Raw genomic sequence first — 13,088 nt, forward strand, 5'->3', positions numbered from 1 at the left:
CCTTGTGTCCCCACCCTTCTGTAAAATCGGGATAACAATCAGACCTACCGATGGTTGTCATGACTCAATGAGTTGATGTAGGGACAACGCTTAGGGCCATGCCTGATACGTATCAGGGGCTAAACGCTGATCATCAGGTGATTGCCCTGCTCACGTCATAACCCCGGCTTGAATGCTCTCTGAGTGTCCCATTTCATCACGGCTGTTCCCATCTGGGAACCATGACTGCCTTGCACTATGGCTGCCTCCTCGTTCCTGTCCGATGTCCTCCCGAACGTTCAGATGCCCCAACCGCCCTTCCAGATTGGGCCCTCCCCCTTTCCTCCCCTGGGCTCCTGCAGGCCCAGACTCCCTCGTCTTCCTTCTGCGCCAAGCCCCCTTAGAAGCCCTACAGCGCCCAGCACCGGGCCAGGCCTCTTATATTTCCTGGGGAAGTCCTTGCTGGGTGAGGGAATGACTAATGGCACTTGTCAGTGGGAGCCAGGGGCTGCGGGGAGGGGGAGTGGAGGCCGGGTAGGGGGGAGGCGGGGAGGTGGGCCTCTACAGAAAGCTCGGGGGCTGTTTCCAGGCTGGCTGATTGGTCTTGACAAGCAGGATGGAGGCTAAGCAGCCCCGTGTCCTCTGCACTTTAAAAGGCCAGCGCCCCTCCCGGAATCTTTCCTTGGAGACCTACTAAAATAATACATTTAGACCTGCCAAACCCAATCGCTTCCGTCTGTCAGGCTCCCTGCAAATAGCACTTCTTAGCAGAGCTCAGCGAAAATACGATTCCAAACAGCATGGGGGCAATCATACATCAATCGAAGAAAAACATTTTTCCCCTTCCCTTCCACCAGCCCCCATAATTGCATTTTAAAGCCGTTCCTGCGTTTCTGGGAGAGACACCACGGTACCTGTTGCTGCGGCAGAACGAAGCTAAACACAGCAAAGTTGTTTTGATTTCTCTCCTAACGTTCGGAATGTGGAACTTGCTGCGGGGACTCAGCCGCGAGAAGACGAGCTGATGAAAATGTATTTTTCCCTGTCGTGACTCTTAAATAGACGGGTGTTTTATTCTTCCTTTTTGCCACTTTGCTGTGCTAGACTGAGCTTTATGGCATCCTGGCATGCCTGCGTCTTGCTTCTCAGTGTCAGAACGGCTGCCCCTCTTCCCCCGCGGCAGAGAGCCGCAGTACCCCAGGACAGATGTCACCTTGGGGTTTCTGCCGTGCCCTCTCCAGGAGCCCCTTTTAAAGCGGAGCCCCTCCCGAAGGGGCGGGGGGGGGGGGATTGTGCCACCGAGGCCTTGCCGGGGATGAGTCTGTAGCAATCCTCTCCTCTCTGCCTGGGAGTCAGGGAGAATGGGGGAGGGAGTTTGAAGGAGCCGGAAGGAAGGGAGGGAGGGAGAGGTGGGTTTGAAGACCAACGTGGACAGAGCCACCACCTGCCATTGGCCAAAGCACACCTGCCAATGAGTTTAGAACGCGGAGCCCTGGATCTGACTCCTGGTTCCACCATCTGCCACCTGGGAGGTGGCCTCGGGTGAGTCCCTTATGCAGAGTGGTGTTACGTGTAACTTGACTCCCTGCCCTGCGAGGTCCAGGCCTTAGTCCCCATCACCTCCACCGGAGGGGCTCAGAACCCTCTTCCTCCTCCTCCTCCTAATACCTGCTAAGTCTGGGGTGCTCTCCGGGGGGCTCAGTGGCCCAGGCCCTCTGCCTCTGGCCTCCTACGGCCAAGGGGATCTCCCGTGGGCTGCAGACCATGGGGCCTCCGGGAGTCGTCTCAGCGCATCCTGCCTCTCTCCCCTCCCTGGCGGCTTGCGGGTCAGCTCCAAACCTCCTCCCTCCTCTAGACAAAGTGGCTTCCTCTCCTCCCGAGGGGTTCCCTCCCACCCCACGGCCTCATGCGCTGAGTTTTCTCTTACGGAGACTTTTCTCTCCCTTAGAGAAATTCCATGACTGCTCCTAAGGCTGTTTCCACTTTGCAAGAGAGTGAAATGGATTAACGAGGGGCTAGAGAGCTCACCCCAGGACCCTGCCTCAGGCGCTCTGTTCTAGGGGAGGCCCCTTGGGGGCTGAAGAACCACTCCCCACCCCCACCCCCGCTCTGTCCCCACAGGCTCTAAGGGGTAGGTGGAGACACTCTGATCCCCAGCATGTCTCCCATTCCTCTTTGCTGTTCCAGCTGGTGCCAAGGCCAGCGTGGGGCACCTCGGGCCCCACCCAGGTGGGTAAGCAGGCTCCACGCTTGAAGTCCACGTGGCTTTTTGAAGGCTAAACATGAGGACAATTCTTCCTCCTGGAGAGCACTGCTCTGGGGAGTCAGCCCACCTATGGCGTTTCGTACATGGCCTTGGGGGCCAATGCATCCCCCCGAGCTTCAGTTTCCTCGGGTCAGCATCTATGCGGACTGTGATCCCGGTGCCTGCCCAATGCGGATGTTCCCCACAGTCTCTTCACACAAGATAATGCGAGCCCTTGTGCCAACCCCAACATTTCCCAGCCCGTGTCCCTGGTAAAGAGGACATGTGATGTCCCTCTGTAGATGGGGGCAATGGAAGCCCGAGAAGCTTCCCTCAGATGCTGGCTGGAAGACCCCGGTGTTTCCAAATCCCCGGGCTGTGTCCCGAACACCTGCGTGGAGAACAAGGCCTCTGTGCAGCCTGAAGGGAGCTGCTTGCCAAGCCAGGTTCAAGGGCGGGCCCAGCGGGTTGCCACGGAGACACCAGTATTGACTGACTTGATGGCGGGTGCGCACAGGCTCGTGGCACGGGTTACAGGGCCTGGAGCTCCCGGCACAAGTGACCTCCTGCTGTAAGGCAGGTCACAGACCCTTGCCTCCCACGCGCCATGGCCCTGGAGGGCCCTGGGCAGCAGGACAGCGCGTTGGGCTTCCCTGGCCGCCGACTTCCATGATTGTCCCTTTGCCCCTTGAAATCTGTGAGCTCGGGCAAGCTGCCAGCCTCTCCCGTGCCTTATGTGGGTCCCTCCCGGGGTGTGGTGAGGGTAAGTAAGGTGATGAGCACTTCAAACTGTGCCCGCATGTAAGAAGAACTCCGCAAACGTAAGCTGTGGCTTTTTAAGCCTTGTTCTCTGAGGCCCAGGAAAGGCGAGCATCCAGGGCAAGAACCACAGGGTCCTGGCTGCCACCGAGGTCCCCTTTCCTCTGTACCAGACAAATTTTTGCCCATACTCTTCGCAACCCCCTGAAATTGTGCTTCCACCCAGTCCCCAAATGAAATCCTGACCCCAAAGTCAGGCTCGCGGGCATCCAAGAAGGACCCCCAAGCCCTCAGGGGGCACTGAAACAGGGCCCGCTCTCCCTGCCAGCTTCCTGGCCACACCGCTGGCCCCACCCTCCTCCTGGGGACCACGGGCTCCACCGACACAGAGTTACAGAAGCCTCTGGAAGTAAGCCAGGGGGCTGAAGCACAGACCCCGGCCCTGAGCGACATGGGAAGTGACACGGTGGCTGCTGGTCCTGGGGGCTCCCCCCAGGCCAAAGCCCAGGCTTTCTTGTCTCATTCGGGCTGCACAGCCTTACCCTTCAGGTGAGAAAACACAGGCTTCGGGCAGCTGAATAACTTATCCAAGGTCACACAGCAAATTGCAGAGCAGGGGCTTCTAGAACTTTCTAGAACTCAGGCCTGCATGACCCACAGTCAAGGATGTGAGGTGCCTTGGATGCACTGAGAACGAGGCCAAGAGGGTCAAAGGCCAGGTGTCAGGATACAGCTTGCCGCTATCACGGGAAGAAGGCCCAGAAGCCTCCACCCCGGCTCCCCAGCCCTGCCTGAGGCTCCCGGGAGTGAATTAGGGTGATTTCTTTTCCTAGCGGAACAGGAAGCTGTGGGAGTCTCTCCCACTGAGGAAGGTGTGGGCGAGGAGGGGTCTGTGGCCCCCACTTCTAAGGGCTTCCAAAACACAAGGTGAGGGGCTGGGCTTCAGCTGGGCCTGGTTCTCTTACCTCTGTAGAAACTGTTCTGGCAAAGAGGTCAGCCCTGGAACTCGGAGGGTCATTTCTCGGCCTGTTCCCCCTGCCCAGCTTCCCACCCCTCTCCCCTTCCCTGCTCCTTGAGGAGGGGCAGGGGGAGCGGGCAGAAGGTCTCAGGGGTATTCTCTAATTTGAGGCTCGTGACAGCCAACTGGGCCGGACCGAGAGCAAAGAGCCTTCTCCAGGGACTCCGAGCAAGTCGGTTTCAGTTCAGTCCCCCCTCGGGGAAGCCCCCGCAGGCTGTGGAAATCATGAAGCTGTCCCCTTGTGACACCATGGCCACCTTCCACACTGCGTACCGCGGAGGAGCAAAGCCAGCTGAGCCTTGGGAGACCTTCTAGAACAGGGGGACGGGAGGCCCGGAGAGAGGGACAGCGGTGGGTTAGACCGCGGAGACGGAGGGAGAAGGGAACACACCACAAATGAGGAGGGAAAGACGGCCGGCCCTGGAGGCACATGTGCCTGAAATGCACATATGCAGCACGGGCACCTCGGGGACCGTCAGCCCAGCCCCAGGCAGGTGGGTGACGGTCCCCTCGGTGTGGTTTTGGTGAGGTGGTAGGAACTTGGTTTCAGGTTGTCGGAAACAAATCAAGAGCGTCAACAGGGACCCCGGGGCGCGTGGCAGGAAAATACCCCTCTCACTGGGGCTCCAAGCTCTGGTTCCGATCCCGGCCCTCTCTTGCCCGGTGACTCGATGCCGTTGCCAAGCCTATCCGTCTCCTTTCTCCGTCAAGTGTGGAAAATAATCCCACTGCGTCACCTTCCCCAGGGGAGGACGGAGGATCCAGTACATGAAAACAACCAGACAATTATAGGCCCACAAACAGAAGGGGCTGTTTTTGCTCAAGTACACAGAGGGCGGATGAGGTTGGCCTCGGAGGAGGGACCAGGATTTAACCCTGCGAGAAAGCGTGCGTCAACAGACAGTCCGGGCTAAGAGCTAGCATTGACAGAGCCCTGCTGGATGCCAGAGGAGCCCCCCCCGGGGAGCCGCCCCATTCTGGACACTCTGTGATTCTTCGAGATGGCCTTCCCTTTGCCGATGAATCATCGGAGGCCCGGGGCGGTTAAAGAACCTGCTGCCGGTCACCCAGCCGGTACAGGTGCAAGAGTGGGAACATCTGTTGGTGGCCAGGAAGAACGTATACCCCAAAACTGCATCTCAATTGCGTCTAAAACTGAACATGGTGGGGGCGCCCGGGTGGTTCGGTCGGTTGGGCGTCTGACTTCGCCTCGGGTCATGATCTCACCATTCGTGGGTTCGAGCCCCGTGTCGGGCTCTGTGCTGACCGCTCAGAGCCTGGAGCCTGCTTCGGATTCTGTGTGTGTCTCTCTCTCTCTTAAAAAGAAATAAAACATTAAAAAAAAAAAAAATAGCTGACCATGGTGATCACAATGATTAAAATAGTAAATGGGTCCCTGAGGTAGTTTAAAGGTCATCGAATGACTCCCTGGTCCCAGGCAGGGCTGCCTCTTGGAGGCCAGGGTGCTGGGACCACTGGAGGCCACGGTAAGACTCAGGGAGGCACCTGCCGTGGACAGGCCACACAGCCTTCCTGGTGAGGAGCCTGCCCCGCTCCCTCCCACTGGCTTGGTCCCTGCTCTACTCTCTCTGGGGGTTGGTGGGCATCCGCAGGGCAGACCTGCTCGTCCCAGGGGGCCTCACACTCGGACCTTTCCCGAAGCCTTCGCCAAGCCCGCTTCCAGCCGCCGTCACCCAGGCTGGGGAGTATGGCACGGGCAGAGGCCCGGGCCGTGGGAGGGGACTGGAGAAAGTGTGCTTGATGGCCGCAGAAGGGGGCGCTTCTGCTCAGTTGGAAGGAATCCTGGGAGCACGGGAGTGGGGGGAGGTAGCAACAGGAATTGCGGGCAGGAGGAGCGGCCGGAGCAAAGGGGACACGCGGGGATGGAGGCAGGTTTGGCCTGAAGGGTCCAAGGGTGAGAGCAGGTCACAGGGATCTAGAAATCAAGGCTGATCTTGGCGGGGGGGGGGGGGGGGGGTGTGCCAGGAAGTGGGGAGCCACGTGCAGGCTCTGGGGCAGGTGAGGGAAGGACAAAGGGGGTTCTTCCTGCCTCTGTGAGCGCTCTGTTACTCTGCAGTCAGGGGGTGCTCAAGGGGAGACAGAGGTTCCTCGGAGCAATGCCATCTGTCCCCACCACCACAGAGGCGGTCGTGTGACCCTGTGCTTGCACAGGTGTGGCTTTCGTGGTCTGCCTTTCAGCAGGAGGCAGAGACAGATGCATGCTGCCCCACCGGGAGTCACCCCCACGGTGACCCCGAGCGAAGGCGACCTCAGCACCAAGACAGGCTCATGCAAATGAGCACGGAAAAAGTGACAAGGGCCCCTGAATGGAAAGGTTTCCTTTCCCACTCACCCTGTCGGGAGGTGGGGGGGAGGCAAGCAGAGGCCGGTGGCTATTTTGAGTGTGGTTGGGTTCAGCGCCCTCACCTCATGCATCAAGAGAAGCACAGGTTCTGTCCTCAGGGCCGGATCCCAGTTCTGGGTCTTTCTCCCACGCACCAGGTGACCTGGGCAAGCCACTTCTCTCTGAACCCGGTTTCAGATCTGTTGAGAGAGTGAAAAGCCCGGTCTCATCTGCATTTTCACTGGCTTTCTCCCCTGTGACCCAGGTGCCCTGCATGCACACAGAGGGGCCCTGAACTTGAATGCCTGCGGGCTGGGGGGCAGGTGATAGATTGCGCACAGGACAGGGGGCACGAGGCCTCCCAATACGGGGACCAAGCATGACTGAGTCCGGGTCCTCTGGCTTCTAAAACCTCACGCAGGCCGACACACAGAGTGTGGGTGTGCACCGGCCCGAGGCCACTGGCAGAAACCCTTGCTCCCCTCCTTGTGAGGGTCAGAGGAAAAGCTGGCAGGCTCTGAGCAGACAGGACATCTCCCCCTCTGCTTGCTTCCTGGATCCGGCCAGAGCAGGGGGTGAGGGAAGGACCCCGCAGCCCCGGGCTGGTCCCAGCCGCTCACCCTGGGCTGGGCCAGGCTGCCTGCTTGCAAATGCGAGCTCCTTCTCCTCTAGCTGGGTGACCTTGAGCTCTGATTGAACTGGGGCTGACGAATGCGTCTCCCTACCAGGCGGCTCGAGGAGAAAATCAGTTAGGCCGCGTACAGCATCCGTAAGGTGCCCAGCGGGACCCAAGTTGGTGACTTTTATTCCGACGGGCCCCAAGGGAAAGCTCAGCCCCCCGCACCCTTCCTTCCCCTCAGAGATCTCTGCAGATCGCGTCTGGTCTTGGCCGGTGGCAGGCAAGGGCTGAGTCTGAATCGAAATGATTGGAAGGGGAAGGAGTGGGCGAGGAAGTGGTTCTCGTGCTCCCCTGGGGGTGCGGCCCCGGGTGCCTGCGGAGGAACCAGCTCACGTGTTTCTCCAGCAGCTCTGACTGGCCCACGCCCACGCTGGCGCCTCCTTGGTGAGGAGCACGACCTTCTGGAAGCTCACACTCCCTCGGAAGCAGGCACAGGGAAGGGACAGCATGGGGCAAGAGTCCACCGAGAGCTGCCTTGGCGGCCCAGCGATGTCGGGACAAGATGTTATTGTTCCCACTCGGCGGATGAGAAAACTGAGGCTCAGAGTAGTGCTGGAACTTGCCCCATGTCACCCAGCCAAGGAGCTGGCTTAGGACAGAAGGTCTTGCCGGGCACCTTCTACCGCACCGAGCAGGCTAAACACGTCCGGGCTCTGTTGCTTTATCTGTAGAAAGGGCCCCGAGCATCCGTCCCATGTGTGGCAAAGGAGGCAGGGGAGGGCAGGGATCTGAGCCCAGAGCCAGGCCACACAGCTTCGCGGGCCCGACAGGAAGGCAGGCGATGGCTGGCCCGGCCCTCAGCTTCTGCCACAGCTCCAGGCCTGACAGCTGTGACTCCTCGAGGGCCGTGTCCGTGGCAAGGGCTGCCCGGCCGCGGTGGGTCAGACGCTGAGGACAAATATAGCTGCACAGAAACTTCACCTTGTGGGGGCAGGGCCCGGGGGGGGCGGGCGGAAACCTCCCCGGGCCAGGCTGCGCAGACTTTGGGGCATGCCCCTCCCCCCGGCCCCCCTGCAGCCTGGACGCCCATCCTGGCACGTCTCTGCCTCGCCCTGCGGTGTGCCCGGAGGCTGTTTGATCCATTAACGGGTGCAAGCTTGTGTGTCAAAGCTCCTGCAAGGGTCAGAAGAGGCAAAAAGGTGTGCCTCGAAAACCAAGTCCCCTGCCTTCCCCCGCTTTCAACCCGGCTCCCCTCCTGGGAGCCTCCACTTTCACTGGTTCCTTTAAAGCCTTCCAGCAACTACATGCATTTGCCCACACTGTGCGTGTGCATGTGTGTGTGCCTGTGTGTGTGTCTTTTCCTCTCTTTTCTTTTTTAAAAAAAATTTTTTTAACGTTTATTTATTTTTGAGACAGAGACAGAGCATGAACGGGGGAGGGGCAGAGAGAGAGGGAGACACAGAATCGGAAGCAGGCTCCAGGCTCTGAGCCATCAGCCCAGAGCCCGACGCAGGGCTCGAACTCACGGACCGTGAGATCGTGACCTGAGCTGAAGTCGGACGCTTAACCGACTGAGCCACCCAGGCGCCCCTCTTTTCCTCTCTTTTCGCACAATGACAGATCGGTATGTCCTCGGTCCTCTATCCTTATAGGAATATATAGATCCTACTCTCTTTTTCAGCGGGTTGGAAACACTAGTTCATTACTTTTATGTGGTTCTGCGGGGCTGGCAGGTTCGTCTTGGGTCCCATGCGGTGTGGCTGCTTCCGTTTAACAGCTCTGGGGATTCCCGCTGCGTGGACACCACTACTTAATTAATCAGCCCCCCAGAGGGTTAACATTGAACTGATCTTCAACCCTTGCCTTTTAGAAGTCACATCGCCATGAACGGCCGAGCACACACTTCACACGCTTATCTGCATGATGCGGTCGGCTGGGTCTGAGGGCAGAGCACGTGTGGCTGGGACGGGGCTGCCCCTTTGCTCTGCCCGGAGGTGGCCGAGAGCGACAGGCCAGCCAGTCCCCTCTGCCGGCGCCTGTCCCCCACGCCCTTACAGCAGACAGCGTCTGCTCTTTTCCAATCTGACAGTTCAAAGGGGATCTCTTCTGGAAGTTTCGATGTGTCTTTATCTTACGAGGAAGACGAGCTTTTCATATGTTTAAGAGCCATTTATATATTCTTTCGAAACCTGTCTTCCTAGACTTGGCCCATTTTCGAAACTGGACTATTGGCATTACGAGCTGCAGTTTTCTTTCCTAGGTGGCCATCTGTCATTGTGAGTGGGGTCCGTTCTTCGTGTCCCCGAAGTTCAAAGGCCTTTGGCAGGAGAAACAAGTTTAGCTGCCAGCCCCCAATGTGACTCTGGCATGGGGCCAGGGGCCTCCCCAGGCTTGGGTTCCATCTGTAAAATGGGAGGATCCGTGACGCTCTGAAATCCCTCAGGGTCCCCTGCCCCGAGACGGGGGCCTAAAGCCCTGAGTCGTTGAACACGGGATCGAGAGGCTATGCACGCTGGGAGAGGGAGGGAAGGGGCTAGAACGCTGACAGGGGCCAGAAAGAGGAAGTGGGAGAACTGGAGATGGGCATCTGGCTTCGGTGCTGCTGGGGGGCTGGGTTGCAGCCACCGCCCCTTCCCAGTGCACAGGGGCGGCCCGGCGCACTTGGCCAAGGTCCCTGGGGGGCTGACTCTCTCTGCCATGAAGTCTCCCACTGACTCTGAGCTTGAGACCCGGCTGGGATGGCAGAGGCGAGCCCCTGCTCATGGCAGGTGGCTTGGGAGAGCCCATGGACCCTGCAGGGCCATGGACCCAGGCCCAGGGAGGTTGAAGCCAAGACCCAAGGGCCCAAGGGCTCACCTGAGGTCACCAACAAGAGAGGGGCTGTGGAGCACGTGAACCTAGAAGTCCCAGGTCTCAGCACACTGTTCTGTCCCTGGACCAGTCCCTGGAAGGCTCTAGAAGAAGGGTCGCATGCCTGTCACCCTTGCCCATCACCCCCCACACACCCATTTCATTCTCGCCAGCAACTTCCTAGGGGAGGTTCTGTTGTATTGCTTTCTGACAGATGAGGAAACTGAGGCAGGTCTACACACACACCCAGGAGAAGCAGAGCGGACACAGGAGAGAACACAGCAGCTGTTGGTCGGCAGAGAAGTCCGGTCTGAGCCCTGGGGGCCCACACCAGGACACTGCTTGGGCAGCAGGTCCCTCGTAGGCTAAGCAGAGGATTTCTGCCTCCCGGGCCCGCCCGGGCCTGAGGGACCTGAGACTTCCAGGCTGGTCCTGAATGGACTCCCAAGTGCAGCTCTGTCTCTCTCCTCTTCCCAGAACCCAGCCTGGGGCCTGACCAGAGCTGGTACCTTTGTTGCGTGAATCAGAGAAAAGTTTCAGGCCCAGAAATCAGGGAGCGGAGAACACAGCACAGCAGAAAGGAGGAGAGCTCTGGCTCAGGACTCCCAGAGGGCCCTTCGGTTGTCTCCTCGACTGGCCTTGGCCGCCCAAGGAGGGAATTGGGCCAGATCATGAGGGTGGCCTTCCATCACTGAAAGCAACGCCACATTCTAGAAGCGATGCCCCTTCCCAGAGCGCCCGACGCCCCTTCATCACAGCCTTGTCCACGGGCCCTCCACCAGTGGACACCCTGTGAGGTCCAGGAGGGCGACGGCCAGCTGGGTCCTGTGTGGCGCTGGCTCCCGGCGCCCAGCACATATTCACAGAAGTTTGCTGAATGAATGAACGAGCGTAAGTAACGCTGCTGAGCCTTGTCACCACCACCAGTGCCTCCTTGGTAGCAGAAGACAGGGGCTATGCAGGTTAGCTCTCCGTGAGGGGGTCAGACCATCTAGCGGGGAGGGCAGCTCAGCAAGGGAGATGAACTTCTCTGTCTTGCCGCGGGGCACATCCGGAGGACCAATGCGGATTGTGGCCAGGTTTATCAGCGCCCCTCCCTGGAGCACAGTCCTGCTGCAGGCCCACCCCCAGCTACCTCCCAGAGCAGGAGTGTCCACACTTCATGCCCCAGAGGGGAGGCCAGGCCTGGGTGGGGGAGGGGAGGTACAAGGCGGGAGTGGGGGAGGCATAGACTTATAAGCTGAATAGGCCACTCCCCCTGCCCCTCCCCCCCGCCAAGCTTCCTGGCCTCTGTGTCCTGTGCGTTTCTCACCCGCTTTTCAACCACCAGAGAGAGCAGATGCCTTGCATCCGGCAAAGCCAGGCGCTCCCTGCTTGTGCCCGCCGGGTCACTCAGCGAGGCAGAGTCCTCGCATGGTTGTCCCTCTAAGACACCTAACGGAGGAGGCTATGGGATGGGGGGGCAGGGGGTTGGGGGGCGGGGGGCAGAGCTGGCCGGCTGGCCCAGCACCTCGTGTGTTTTGAGGCTGGCTCTTCGCAGGGGGTGAAGGAGGCAGGGAGAATGCCTCGGCTCCCATGCCTAGTCCCAGATGTTCAGAGTCCACAGTGGCCGATGGGCCTTTCTGGTGGGTTTCCTTCATCACGTGGAGGCTGGGGCAGGAAGGCTGGAAGGGGAGACATTTAACCGGATAGGCAGCCGCCTAGGGCAGACAGCAGACGCCCTGGCCTCAGGAATCAGGCAGCACTGGGGGGTGGGGGGGATCCCGGCCTGCTGCTCTCCGGCTCAGTGGCCTTGGGCAAGTGGCTTAACCTCTGGGGCTCCGATTCTTCACGCCAAGTGGGGATGGCCACGAGAGTTTCCATTCCGTAGGTGACTTAGTACGCGGGAAGCGCTCAGAACGGCGCCCGCACAGAGTAAGGTGCGGGTACTACCCTTGACCTTCTCTGCCATTTTCTATGGTTCCAGGCAGCAGGTGCCTGTCCTGTGACAGGGCCTGGGCAAGCCGCTTTACATCGCTGCCTCGCAAGATGCTCTGCCCCGCTCCACGAGATGGGGATGGCTACCCCAGGTCCCCAGAGTGGAAGAACGGGGCTCAAAGCTGAGTCGTTTGCCTGAAGTCACATGGGCGCTGAAGGGCAAAGGGGGAGGCGGGCCCCGGGTTTGCCATCATGTGTGTCCTGTCCATGAGGCTGTTCTTTCCCGGCCACTAAACGCTCCATGTGACCGGGGTGAGTCATTTGGTGTCCTGGACCTCAGTTTGTTCATCTGCGAAATGGCCAAGCCTCTAGCTGCCTTTTCTGCTTCCTGTGGACATGCCCTGCTTTTCTCCTTCTTGGTTGCCGGGCCATGAGCACATTCATTCTTCAATAATTCAAAGTATCTAATGAATGTTGACTTAGAGCAGGCGGGGTGGGGGGGGCGGGGTTGGTCAGGAAGACTGAGGTCCCTCGACCTCAGCTGCCTTCATCTGTAAAACGGGACCACTGCCACCGGTCTCTCGGAGACGGCGAAGCCACGGCGGGCAGTGACTGTTCCAGCCTCGGGGCCCTGGAGTTGGCGGCTGTGGGAGGGGCCTTGGTGTCCAGATTTCTAGATCAGCAGTCACGAGGGATGGCCCTGTAGGCTGCTCCCCTCGTGCCTTCTTGCCACAGCGCGTCCACTGTTCCCATTTATCCAATAGTCTTTGGGGGTGAAAACAGGTCAATCTCCCTTCCTTGGCTTTGTGAACAGTAGACAGCAGTTTGTCGAGAACGAGGCAGATGGCCAGCTAGCCTGGGTCACTCCTCTCATCTCCATGTACCTCCAGCCCAACAAAGACAGGGGCGATGTCGGTCATCTTACCAGGAAGCTGGGTCTGGGAAATGCTGGCCCCGCCCACTCTCCTCTTGGCAGAGGGGTAGCCCCTGTGCCCCCTAGACCTGGCTTCCACCAGCAGCCCCATTGGCCCCTCTAACATATCGGGTCCCCCGGGTCCTGAAATGCTGGGGTCTCCCTCCCACCCTGGCTAGCACGGCCGACTCTCGTAAATTCCTTGGATTAATGTGAATTGACTGAGTAGAATTGAATTGACTGGAATCTAATTGAAGTGAATTGAATCGGATGCCAGATTACAGGCTTCATCGGAGTCCACTGAAATTTGGTGTTTCTAAATGCTAATCCATAAATCTGAAAGGCCAATTTTCACCCCTTGTTTCCATTTCCTCCTTGTTGGACAGAGTGGGTGGGAGGCAGGAGAATGGCGGACAGGGGGAGGGGACAACCGGCGTGGGGTTC

At 59.3% G+C, this 13,088-nt stretch overlaps 1 long non-coding RNA gene across 1 annotated transcript; it reads right to left on the minus strand.

Moving 5' to 3' along the window:
• Nucleotides 1-298: 298 nt before the first annotated feature.
• Nucleotides 299-7,251, minus strand: LOC131516334 (uncharacterized). The gene is made up of 3 exons (XR_009263993.1): nucleotides 7,071-7,251; nucleotides 6,429-6,545; nucleotides 299-5,317 (listed from the first exon to the last, which is right to left on the minus strand). It is a non-coding gene; the product is annotated as an uncharacterized LOC131516334 (long non-coding RNA).
• Nucleotides 7,252-13,088: the final 5,837 nt, after the last annotated feature.

This window comes from Neofelis nebulosa, chromosome 7 (genome assembly GCF_028018385.1).
Source record: "Neofelis nebulosa isolate mNeoNeb1 chromosome 7, mNeoNeb1.pri, whole genome shotgun sequence".
Classification (NCBI taxonomy): Eukaryota; Metazoa; Chordata; class Mammalia; order Carnivora; family Felidae; genus Neofelis; species Neofelis nebulosa.